Source organism: Crassostrea angulata, unplaced genomic scaffold (genome assembly GCF_025612915.1).
Source record: "Crassostrea angulata isolate pt1a10 unplaced genomic scaffold, ASM2561291v2 HiC_scaffold_137, whole genome shotgun sequence".
Classification (NCBI taxonomy): domain Eukaryota; kingdom Metazoa; phylum Mollusca; class Bivalvia; order Ostreida; family Ostreidae; genus Magallana; species Magallana angulata.
The window spans coordinates 88,791-102,690 of record NW_026441692.1 but is presented as its reverse complement, the minus strand read 5'-3'; the positions used below and the strand labels follow the sequence as shown (position 1 = coordinate 102,690).

General features: G+C 33.9%; 1 long non-coding RNA gene across 1 annotated transcript; it reads right to left on the bottom strand.

Moving 5' to 3' along the window:
• Positions 1 to 5,239: 5,239 nt before the first annotated feature.
• Positions 5,240 to 9,029, bottom strand: LOC128169463 (uncharacterized). Its single transcript, XR_008241538.1, has 2 exons — positions 7,800 to 9,029; positions 5,240 to 5,539 (listed from the first exon to the last, which is right to left on the bottom strand). It is a non-coding gene; the product is annotated as an uncharacterized LOC128169463 (long non-coding RNA).
• Between the last annotated feature and the right edge of the window lie 4,871 nt (positions 9,030 to 13,900).

Genomic DNA, 13,900 nt, shown 5'->3' with positions numbered 1-13,900 from the left:
ACAACTAGATTCGATCTCGTTGCGAGCAACGAGTGGGTCTTCCGTCCGATTTTTGAATAGATAAGATTAAACTTATCAATTCAAAGATAAAATCGTAGATCTAAGCGAAAAAAAATAAAAAAATTTTGCGGCACTCGAGGCTTGAACCCGGGTCGCCTGGGCCATGTCCACGACTTTAACGACTGAGCTACTCGGACTCCGCTTCAGAACTTTGACGCTTAATTTCTCGAGAATGCCTTGATCGATTTTAAAACTAATTACATATTCTTAATCAGTAAAAGGGTCACTATAAGGTGTAAAAATTTCAAAGAAAAATATTAAAAAATAAAAAAGTCGAAAAATTCAATTTTTCAAATTTCCTTCCGGTGACGACCGGAAGTGACGGCGGACATTCTCTATACCGAGGTACATTAGAAAAACGGTAGATCTATCATCTCTGAAAATTTCAGCTCTATATCTTTGCTCGTTTTTGAGAAACCCGACAGACAAAATTGACTTTTTAAAATCGTAAACGGACGATAACTTCCGACCGGAAGTGTTTTTTCAAAAAATAAAAATTATATATCAGGTTTAGATAAAAACACGTTTATATTGAAAATTTGAGCGAAATCGACCCAGCCATCTCCGAGAAATCGTCTGCACAAAATCGGTAAGAAAAAAAAAGAATAATAATAATAATAATAATAATAATAAGAAGAAAAGTGAAAAAGAAACAATAGAATAATAGAAGGGTCTTCCGCTGAAGACGGAAGACCCTAATAAGAAAAGTGAAAAAGAAACAATAGAATAATAGAAGGGTCTTCCGCTGAAGACGGAAGACCCTAATAATAACTAGATTCGATCTCGTTGCGAGCAACGAGTGGGTCTTCCGTCCAATTTTTGAATAGATAAGATTAAACTTATCAATTCAAAGATAAAATCGTAGATCTAAGCGTAAAAAAGAGAAAAAAATTGTGCGGCACTCGAGGCTTGAACCCGGGTCGCCTGGGCCATGTCCACGACTATAACGACTGAGCTACTCGGACTCCGCTTCAGAACTTTGACGCTTAATTTCTCGAGAATGCCTTGATCGATTTTAAAACTAATTACATATTCTTAATCAGTAAAAGGGTCACTATAAGGTGTTAAAATTTCAAAAAAAATATTAAAAAATAAAAAAGTCGAAAAATTCAATTTTTCAAATTTCCTTCCGGTGACAACCGGAAGTAACGGCGGATATTCTCTTGACCGAGGTGCACCAGAAAAACGCTAGATCTATCATCTCTGAAAATTTCAGCATTTTATCTTTACTCGTTTTTGAGAAACCCGACCAACAAAATTGACTTTTTAAAATCGTAAACGGACGATAACTTTTGACCGGAAGTGTTTTTTCAAAAATGAAAAAAAATGTATCAGCTTTAGATAAAAACACGTTTATATTGAAAATTTGAGCGAAATCAACCAAGCCATCTCCGAGAAATCGTCTGCACAAAATCGGTAAGAAAAAAAAAGAATAATAATAATAATAACAATAAGAAAAGTGAAAAAGAAACAATAGAATAATAGAAGGGTCTTCCGCTGAAGACGGAAGACCCTAATAATAAGAACTAGAGCAAAGCTCGTTGCAAAGCAACGAGTGGATTTTCCGCTAATGTCGAAAGCAACGCTAGAAGTACGTCTAAGAAGCAGAGTTCTTTATCTAGTAACAAAGAAACCTAAGTACAAAAAGATAAAAAAAAATCAAATGATTCTTGGTACAACTTAACATAATCCGAATGTTTTTAAGTACGACTTAACCAAAAACCCTTAACCATTTCAAGAACGACTTAACAAAAAAAAACAATGTGTTTAAGTACGACTTAACAAATTTGACTTCATTTTAGGAACAAGTTTACTTAGTCTGGTACCCTTCCCACAATTCCATTCGCGCACTCTCTACATTGTAGAGAGTGCGCGAACGGAATTGTGGGAAGGGTACCCTTCGCGCACTCTCTACATTGTAGAGAGTGCGCGAACGGAATTGTGGGAAGGGTTCCAGACTACAAGTTTACTTTACCTTGAACTAACATCTTTTTTCTTAACCCAGAATGCAAAATTAAAATTTACGTAAAAAATCAATTTTGTTTAAAACATAATTCTGAGCAACTTTTTCTTTTCACTGCTTTTCAAAGGGTTGACCTTTCATACTGTGTGCTCGTTGCGTCATTAATTGTCAGAAACTTATCGATGTAAAGTTTACTTTACTGTACCTCTGTGAATATTTTTTATTAAAATTACTATGAACCAGACAACATTGAAATGGTGAACATTTCAAAGGGCCCCGCTTATGTTATTTCAGAGAATTCTGCTTTGACCTTGACCTATAACTTGAAATTTTTCCAGCTGGCATAGAACTTTTAGTTCAATTTCATTCCCCCTAACATACATGCATTTTTGTTCAATCTGACCAAGATTAAGCATATTTGGAAAATAATCTACTGTCTAAAACTAATTTTAAAAAGATCTGCTATGACCTTGGCTTCACATTGACAGACTTGGTTCAAGGTCACTGCACGCCATTAACCAATAAACTCTGTAAAGGTAAAATATTAGCCAAATAGGGGCTAAAAGGAGAGTATATCTATGCTCTTAAAATATGGATTTTTGTGTGATCTGATATGACCTTGACTCTTCATCTACAAATATCATTCGAGGTCATTGCATATATTTTGATCAAAGGCATCATGTGGGTGAAGTATGAGGCTGAATGGAGCAAAGGGAGAGAAGATATACTCCGGACAAGGATTTTTAAAAATATAATTCTGCTATGACCTTCACAGTTTCTTTTCACTGAAAATAGGTTCAAGGTCACTACACACCCTTTCACCCTTTACTCAAACGCTCTGCTTATGTGAAGTCTGAGCCAAATAGGGGTTAGTAGAAATTATATATGCTCTCAAAAAAGGATTTTTGCATGATCCGATATGATCTTCACCCGTTACCTAGAAATTTAATGCAAGGTCACTGCACATCGTTTAACCATTGAGACACTCTGTGAGTATTAGCCAGATTGGACCAAAGGGAAAAAAGATATGCCCCAGACAAGGATTTTATATATATAATTCTGCTATGACCTCAACCTTGTACCTAAAAACATGGTTCAAGGTCACTGCACATCCTTCAACCAAAGGAACCCTGTGGATGAGGTATGAGCCAGATTGGGCCAAGGGGAGAGAAGCTATGCTCCTGTCAAGCCATCTCGGATAGACAGACGGACAAATTGATCAATAGAAGGCGCCCGCATAAACATGCCATTTTATCTAATTTAAAATAGTATCCATGCTATCTGCCCATGGTGAATAGTCATCAAAACCATTCATCAGCAAAATTTGATTTCCCTCCTTTTTAAGGTAGTATGGGACATAGATCTGTCAATATTAATGTGGATTAAAGTACTATATAATTGAAAAATGTTCACTAGTTTAGAATTTTCAAATTTTACAAGATTTAACCAAAAAATAGCTTTTAAAAATATTTGAAAAGGTAAAAATTGTAAAAACCCCAGCGGGATTCGAACTCATGATTTACAGGTTCCTAGTAACCCTCTAACCCACTGTGCTAAGGAGTTAAGTGACCATTTTTGAAAAGAAACTACATGTACTTATATAATTACACTTTATTTTATTGTTTATTTCGATAAACAATACGTCACAACATGGAAGTGTCCCATATCACCTTAAACTCGGAACACCTCTTAATTAATAAGATCGCCGCATTAAATACAAAGTTTGATTTAACTCTAATTTGTTTATCATCAAGAAATTCTGCATCGCTGACAAATAAAGTTTTCTTCTGTATAATGAAATACCAATTAACTGACTATTCGGACAATAGCAAGTTTATTGTCCCACTCCACAGCAACTATTTCCCTTGGCTTTGCCTCATTAAATAGTTGCTGTCTTTGGGGACACTAAACTTGTTATTGTCCTCATACCCAGTAAATACTAAATAGGCATATAATATCCCATCCACCTACATTTCATGTTATATAACCTCCCGTTTGTAACCTTCAATTTCACTGTAAAGTCAACATATCTGTCATAGCCGCAAGTTTCACAATTTATTTCTGCTTCTCATGTACTTAAAATTAGGGGCCTTAATATTGCTTACCAATTCCAACAAGAGACATCCCTCTAACTATTGATAATCATTAAAATTCATTTCATGAACCTACGCAACAATGATAAACCTTCAAGTACAGTCACTCTCAATTTTACAAAAATATTGACGGTACTTTATCCGAAACTGTTCCTTGTACCTTTAACTTAGTACACTAACATTTTTATGAAAAGACTAAGAAAGCTAATGCAATTCTGAGAAAAAGAATACCACATATTGCCAATTCCATTGAGGTTTAATAAAAATATGGCCATTTAAGTGAACCCACCATTTCCAATTTCCTTTAGTAAACACATATTTACAGGGTTCTCCATAGTAAAACATCTTTACCTGACCTTTTAGAGGTCAACTTTTGTTCAACCACCTTTAAAAAGAAACCTTATTCAATACAACATACATCTACATGATATAATCATGATAAAAGCTTCACATCACTTAGAAATACCCTTACATGTATACCCCCCACCCCCCAATCTTTTGATTTTCATAAAAAGTCATGGTTTGAAATGTTTTACCTAATTTTATGAAACGTGTGGCAATTTCCTTGAGTAATTTCTCACACATATTTGAAAACAATCATCAATGATTCTAAAATTTGATCTTTATTTGTTTATTGTATGATTTGTACCATTTTAATTAACAAATAGACAGCTGTCCTGCTTGTGATTTCTTGTTTTCATGAAAAAAGTAAGCTAACAATCATATTTAGTGAATATCTAATCTATTCTGATTTCTAGTCTCCTTCTAACCATGCTAAAACAGTAAGTTACAACCTACAAGTTAGACATCTGCCTTTAATTAAAATTAAATTCAAACACACCCAGGTAGCTGGAGACAGATCGAGTTGATTTCCATGAAAAATTTTCAAGTTTGACATGTTTTTCTAGTTTTTTTTATGCATATATACCTTAGAAAGGTAGAAATATGTTGTTTCTTGTTCATTTCAAAAGTAATTATCATAGCAGATGTTATTTCAAAGTCAAATGTACATTTACATATCCTACATGTAATCTTAATGCAGACAATTAAATAGAGGGGGGGGGGATTTTTCAATTATGTAAACACATCTAAATATCTTTATGAAATAAAAAATAAAGGAAACATAATTGCATACTTTTATTGAAAAACAAATTTTCACAGCAATTATGAATTTCTTTATAAACAGCCTTAATTTTGTTTTCATAATTTCTTATCAAACACAAACCACAACATGGCATGATGCTTTCTTCAAGTTCCATTATTGTTCATGCATTATCGGATTTAATTTGAATTACCGGTAAATAGTCTGTAGAACACAAGGAATATGCATGTGGATAGAGGTGACAGGTTAATCTCAGGAGCTGACCCACAAGAATCAACAGGTACCGGTAAAAGCCATGTGGTAACAAGAGTCTGTTTTGAGCTGAAATAAAAAAAAAATAATTAGCTGTGTTTACATACATGTAATAGTAATAGCTGTGTTTACATTAACATATGCATAGTATATCTGGAAAAAATACACTGACCATGCAGTGTAAAAGGTATGACATATCCCAATACATGACATAACATTTAGGCAGTACAAGATCAAAAATTTGCATATCAAGTCATAATATAATATTAAAAAATTTTCATAGGTATAAACACTTATCAAATTGAGAGAGAGAGAGTTTGAGAGAGAGAGAGTTTATTACCATACTTGTAGTGCAACAGTCAATATTTCAATTCGTAAATTACAAACGAATATTACCCACCGAACAGCGTCAAAGTACATGTACTGGTATTAGCTTCTGGTATACCATTTTTTATCAATTCTACTGTGTTTTTTTTTTTGGCAAATAAATTTAGCGAGGGTTTTTGCTTATTTTCTTATAAATCACATGTTTTAAAAACAATACTATGTGTAATAAGCATAAACATGTATGAGTAAACTTAATGAAGAATTTTTAATAGATTATTTTTCACAGAATGTGGTACATTACATGTATGTCAATCTTTATAAAACTAGCGTATATTTCGTGCGCCATAAATTGCAAGTTTTTTGTAAATATCATTTACTTGCATGATAGGTATATATGGTCTTACCAAAATTTTCTTCATAAAGCTACAGCTGTATGTACCACATATATATTTTGTCACAAGTATACATTTAAAAAAAAAAAAAAAAACCAAAATTCCAACAGTTGAAATAAACTCAACTCATTCTCTGATAAGTTCATTGTGTTTTGTGCGTGCATATCTTATTTGTCTGCTGCAACAGCAGCCAATCAGCGGTAAGCTGAATCCACAAAAAGAAAGTTTGTGTTTTAGAAGCGGGTAAATTGTTTATGCGACACTGTCAAGAAAACCACACCAAATAATAACAAGAAACATAAATATTCACTTATATGTATTGTGTTGTAAAGTAAAGGTTTTTAACACTTATTGCATCTTGCAAAACATGTGATGACCCTTAATCATCTGTCATATATCTGATATACATGTATATGTAAAAGATGGGAGAAATAACGACGGAACAAACTGGGATTCGAACCTGGCCCTCTGAATCTCTAGTCAAGTGCTCTACCAACTGAGCTACATGTATCTGGCACCGGTATTCAAACCAGTCTGACCATCACATTCCTTCCCCCTTAAATGATCTTCACCCTCGAAGATCACCCCTGGCAGGAGTTAACCTGTTAGTTCCAGGGGTTGGTCACAACACCAATATTGTAACAGGATGGGAGAAATAATGAAGGACCAAACCGGGATTTGAACCTGGGCCCCCTGAATCTCTAGTCAGGTGTTCTACCAACTGAGCTATCTGGCACTGGTATTCAAACCGGTCTGATCATCACATATATAATTATTTTAAACAATGTTGTTCAATAAAAAATAACACGCGCAACCTTCAGTTTTTGTCTGTAATTAATCAATATTGGCGTGCGATCAGTTCTCGCCGAGTACCATTTCTCACCAGTGCATTCACTGCATCGTTACGTCATTTTATCAACACATAAAATTATATACGAAAATATGATGTAACAGTGCACCAGCGAGAAATGGTCCTCGGCGAGAACTGCTTGCAGGCCAGTACTGCCAGTAGTCAGATTAAAAAAAGAGAATAAAAAATTACATTTAAAACATTAACAAGGACAATTTAAGTACACATCATAACTGCTAAACAAGAAAAATTATGTGAACTGGTAGAATAGTACGCATAGTTCTAACTTGTAACCTACATGTACAAGTACATGTACCGGGTACCCGTTGGTCTGCTAAACCTTTCTAATGATACAATGATTGGCATCATAAAGATATTAAAGTCATGTTTAAACTCTGAAGTCTGAAGTATACAATTTTATTTACTTGAAGTTATGTCTACAGGATATTCATGACTACATTTGGAGTCTTCTGCACAAGAATATATGATATGTTTCTAATTAGACCCTGCTTTGAATATTGAGTTGAAATTCACAATCTGTTATTTTTTTAAATAGATAAATTCAGTTACCCTTTCCAGTCCCCCATGAACCTCGAGCGAGTCTAAACATCCATGAAACATGTAAAAATTACACGTTAGTAAACAAACACCCACACCATAACAAAAACAAACAGTGTGCACGTACTTACATGTACATCTATACTATAAACTAAATTTTAACTTTAACTTTTTTAAACTTTAAAAGGAGTAAAAGCCTCACCTTCTTCAGTAACATCCACATAAATCACACACTTTAATGTCCATCTTTTCTCCTTTATTACTCGTAGCTTATCAACGGCTGATCGTCGACAGAAGTGTGGCTGTCAGAATTTCCTCGTAAACGATTCACACGAGAAAAATATCCTCCTTAAACAAATATGTAGTATTGTTCCCTGTGCATGTTCATATGTTTCACAGTAAATTGAAAATGCATTTGTACATCGAAAGAATACACAACTTCTCTTCTGCATTACGGCTCTCTCTTTTCTACAATGCCGTTCGTTAGGCCTACTGTTTACATTCGGCGCGCGCGCGGGGGTTACAAACAGGGGCGCCCCGACAAATAGTTGCACATAGAACGTTAAAATAATGTGTGTTCATTGAATTCATAAATGATATAGATGAAAAAAATGAAATTGAATCACAACTATTTATTTAAGACGCAACACAACGTAATGCAGTAAATGCCTGGGCCTTAAAGTGGCATTTGTTCGCTTGTGTGTCTATGTAGACAAATTAACTCGTTCATGTAACGTTACGATTCACACATATTTGTTTTATGAAATTTGAAAAAAATAGGGCACAGAACTTTTTAAATTTGATACCAAATGACATTATTTAATATATTAACAATAACTGAATTAATTTCTTTTCATAAAATGATAACGATTTTTGCTATTAGAAAAATACGTGTATGAGCTGCTGACCCCTAATTACAGGGGCCAGCCCTTTTTTCTTAATTTTAAATGAAAGCTCTCATTATTCTAAACAACTTTTGTTCTATATGTATTAACAAATTATTTTTAGTTTAAAGGTTATTATACAAAAAGCAACAAAATTTCAGACCCCCCAAAACCTTAAACTTTACCGGCAAATAGCTTAAAAACTAAAAAACATTTTGCCAAAATGTTCATGCCAGCAAAACTATAAAATGTTACCAACAATCCTGCTAAATTTCATGCAACTATCTTTTGTAGTTCCCGAGATCAACTCTGGACAAAAGACCCCCCAATTTTCAATTAAAGGGCAATAACTCATAACCGGAAGTGAATTTTAAAAATTTGAAAAAAACGTCCCGAGATATTAACATTGTCTACATACCCTGAAAGTTTCATAACAATCAGACAACAAATGTACGAGAAATGGCCTACACAAAATTTGCGGATAAAAAAAAAAATAATAATAAGAAACAGTAGAATAACAGAAGGGTTTTCCGTTGAAAAACGGAAAACCCTAATAAGAAAAGTGAAAAAGAAACAATAGAATAATAGAAGGGTCTTCCGCTGAAGACGGAAGACCCTAATAATAAGAAAAGTGAAAAAAAAACATTACAATAATAGAAGGGTCTTCCGCTGAAGACGGAAGACCCTAATAATAATAATAATAAGAAAAGTGAAAAAGAAACCGAAGAATAATAGAAGGGTCTTCCGCTGAAGACGGAAGACCCTAATAAGAAAAGTGAAAAAGAAACCGAAGAATAATAGAAGGGTCTTCCGCTGAAGACGGAAGACCCTAATAATAATAATAAGAAAAGTGAAAAAGAAACCGAAGAATAATAGAAGGGTCTTCCGCTGAAGACGGAAGACCCTAATAATAATAAAAAGAAACCGAAGAATAACAAGAGGGTCTTCCGTTGGAAACGGAAGACCCTAATGAAAAAGAAACCGAAGAATAACAAGAGGGTCTTCCGTTGAAAACGGAAGACCCTAACAAGATTGACAACTGTGAGAACAAGACATAGGTGTAATGAACTTACGGAGGAATGGTGCAATCCGAGTCATCGGACAGTGTGAATGCGAGAATATTCGAAATCTCCGAGAATCAAGTCGAAGAATTTAATTTTTTGATTTTTATAAATATGCTAAAATCGAAGAGAAAAAAAGTTTTATACACCTACGATGAGTCCACAAGAATAAAAGAGCTGTCCTGCCTATAAAAAAAAACGAGGATAGTGATTTTTTTTTAAAAAACAGCAATTTAAAGAAAAAAGATTTTTTGGTTTAATCTGTTTACATTTGTAATTTTATTGATTAAATATAAAATCATGAATGAGAAATAATCTAACCCTATGGGAGAAACCTCCCACTGGAGCGATTCCTCCATTATTTTTCTAGGCTTGCTGAGGAAAAAAAGAAATTGTAGCTTAGAAATTGTCGCGATTTAAGGAACCCCCCCCCCCCCCCGCACAACTGAAATTGATCTATATTTATACTAACCGCACTCTTTTGGGTGCCATCGGTGTGGTTGCCAACCTTAAAAGAAGTGACACTTATGAACGATTTGAGGAGATTTTAGAATTGGTAAAAAAAATGTGTAAATTAGTATTACTGACCCATTTTCACAGGTGGGAGTTTGTCTAAATTTAAAGAAATATATATATATATATATATATATATATATATATATATATATATATATATATATATATATATATATATATATATATATATGGTTTTTATTAATTAAAAAAAAGGAATAACTAATTTCGGTAAGACGCAAATTTAAACAATTTGAAACATCATTTGAAAAATAAGAATAATATGTAATGTACACGTCCGGGGTCGATGATTTGCGTCCACCACCCCTTCTGCTGTGTCTTAAAATAAATGATTAATATATTTTATTTCAATATTTAGTATTTAATCAGAAAATGAACAAATATTGATATGAAAAACATTAGATTGGATATATTTTTAATTTGAGGGAAATTTAATATCTTTTACATTATCGAAATATAAAACAGCTGTCCAGCTTCCCTTTGATTTTCTCAAGGAGATCGATCAATTCCAATTTACAATTGCAAATGCACTGACTGATAACATTTTATTAAGAAAATAAATATAGAGGTATAGAGATGAAGGGTTAATTGGATCACTATTTGAATTTAACTATCAAGCTAAATATAAATAACTTTACCTTGCCATGATTGAAATTTTGATGGAAATATCCAAAATGAAAGAAGAAAAGTTCCGGTAACTGTTTGAAAGATCCTTAAAAAGGGGGGGGGGGGGGAATTAAAGCGTTTCAATGATTTTATATTCCGATTCCATAGAAAGAAATGTCATGCCTGTAAATGATTGGTCCAGATTGTATAATAGAGAAGATTGGGATACCCCCCCCCCTTCCCTTCCATAAATCTTTCACCAAGTGCTAATAAACTAATGCTTTCTGTTTTTGCGTGTAGAATCAGATTTTCATTAGAATTGAGTCACATCACCGTCTTATATATTTATGAGAACAAAATAATTAAATTTCAACCAAAATCAAATAGGTCATGAGTGTGTAGTGAACAAAAATGAAGGTATTGTTTCAAACATTAGTGATAGGGGTATCAGAGTAAACTCGTAGGTCGACACAAACGACGAATCACCTTTTATATGCAGTGTTGAAAGACAAATATCAAAGTCGAATTTAATTGATATAAATAAATTGTATGAACCTTTTGTCTTCTCTTTTCCAAAAGAGTTATCAAGTGGTACAGTTGGATGTTGTATAAATTTACTTTCATAATGATTGTGATAATTATTTTACATGCAGTTCTTGGGATGAGTCTATCTCAGAACACCTCACCCTGTGTTTGTCAATACGATCGCAGAATGGGGATGGCCTTCTGTCCTTATGTACGGGCTTGTCCGGAATTTGTACCCAATGCTCAGGTGGAATGTGCAATAAACAAAATAATTTTGAAACCAAACACATCACTTGATCAAGTACAGATCCACGGGGAATGCGACAACATATCGGCATACAGGCGCCTGTGCATGTATGCAGTTAAGGAAATAAAGATGCAGTCCACCCGCGAAAGTTTCCTTTGTTCAGTTAATTTCATTTTTTCTAAATAGTGCAAATATATATTTTAAAATGGAGTTCTAATTGGGGAAGAGAAATTACTCTATGCTCGAGGGCTAATTTATCTGTTAGGGGAATATTTTTCGATTTTATTTGTAATTTAATTTTAAAAACCAATTACGGAAAACAGTTCATTTATTGCATTTTAGAGTTGAATGTTATTTTTTTTATTTAAGTGCGTAAAAAATTTCTAAAGAGTTTTAAAAATCTAAAAAATCAAGATATTGGATTTCAATAGTTTTGTCACTAATCGATAGGGAGATAACATTATTGTCACATGGGCTCGCCGATCTCTGAATCTTCTTTTGATGTGCAATATCCTGCATATCACGTGACACCGTTATCGTTCATTCATCATGGCGTGTTCCCTTGTGAACGGGCGTGTTGTTTGCCGAGGTACAGAAATTTTGCTGATCTCACCGATTCTTGTAGATTTTGTCTCTTTTTTAATAGGTTTAAATGCAATTTGTAAATATCAAAGTAGATGAAGTGGAAATTTCAATTTTATCTGTAGATATGACCACAGCGAGAATTGAATGGGGGAGTGCCAGTGAGAAACGTGAGTAATCTCTTCTTTAGTAAATATGTTTTGTTTTTAGATTAGTATCGTTTATTGAACGAATTTGTTTTAGATTTCTGTTAAATTTTGTGGGAAAAACTAACACTGTATTAAAGTTTTATTTTGCTGCGCGTTCGAACGTTACGATCGAGCGCGCGCGCGAACTGGCGTAATCTGGTTTTTTTCTCAAAAAATTGAGCAAGCTAAGTAATGAAAATGTATGATCAACTCTTTTGTGTGTGCATGCTTTTTATACACTCCTCTGTTAATATGGAGAAGACAGCAATTTGTTAATGTCGGAATGTTTTTATCTTATTTAAAAAAAAAAAATAATGATTTTTCCCTTAAATTTAGATGTAACACACGGGACGGAGTCGTCTAGGCTATACCAAAACTTATTGACGACTGACGTGACCGAACAGACTCCTGTCAACAGTAGCATGCTAATTAATGAAACGAATGCATTTAATAGTACACACATCCCGCACGAATCTACTTTGTTCGAAAATGAATCCCTGACAATGACACATGTAACTACCCCCCATATTTTCACTGCTACGTTGCATGAAAGTACAGCGCTTACCCAATCAGTAGATCAGTCCACCCTCCCTATTGAACACTCCAAAAACACTATGTCTGACTTGAGTCGCTTGGCTACAAATATTACATTACCAGCTGTAGTTACTTCCTCTTTGCATGACTTTTTACATTTTACCTCAAATTTGACGGACTCGACGACTACTGACATACAAACTGGAGCCAACACCACCGGATCGGCAAACAATGAGTCTCGTGGTACGAAACACGACAAACTGCTTTACATATTATTTTTTGTACCCATTTTATTATTAGCATGTTTTTTTATATACTGGTATTAAAGAAATTTTAATCGTAGACGAAAACACATACACGTAACTCGACACATTAGTGAATGTGAAAATGATGATGATGATGATGTAACGATGTTTGAAATGGCGCAGAAATAAATAATTATTTTTAAATGTATGACTGCATGTTGTTTTGTAGTTGTTTTTCTTTTATTTGTTCTTGCTTGTTTGATTGTTGTGTTTGTTGTTGTAATTTGTTGGTTTTTTGCATGAACTGAGCATAGGTACAAGACAAGTAAGTAATTTTTATTATGAACTATATAACGTTTGATGGTGTTTTTTAAAAACAGAGATGAATAAAAATACATTTTTTTTATTTGTTTATGCTATATGTAATGGTGGTCTTTGATATGGCTTTTAAAAATCATACATTCTTATCACAGTGAAGTAATATATTTTTTATTATTCTTAGTGAACGAAGCGTTTGATATGGCGCTTTCCGCCATCATCATAGCGGCATTCGTCGCTACAGGGATTGCGCTACGGTACCTTCTCAGGAGATACCGTGACTTCATTTTGAAGAGGGAGAGGAGGCCCACGCAACCAACTCGTCCTCGTCCAACCGCCCATGCTACAGAGCTCACGTCCTTTCAGGAACAAACCTTAAAGAAGGAGCCCGTGACTCCACCCTCTGCAAGACGATCGCTGTCTATGCCTGTGCTGACCCCGCAGAGGGGCTTCTCTGTAAGAGAAGATTTGATTGTTGTGTAAAAATATTCAATTAAAATCCTCCGATAACAAAACTTTAAAACTTGCGCGGTGTTTTTTTTACTGTTGTTATCTGATGAGACGAAAGAAATATCTGCA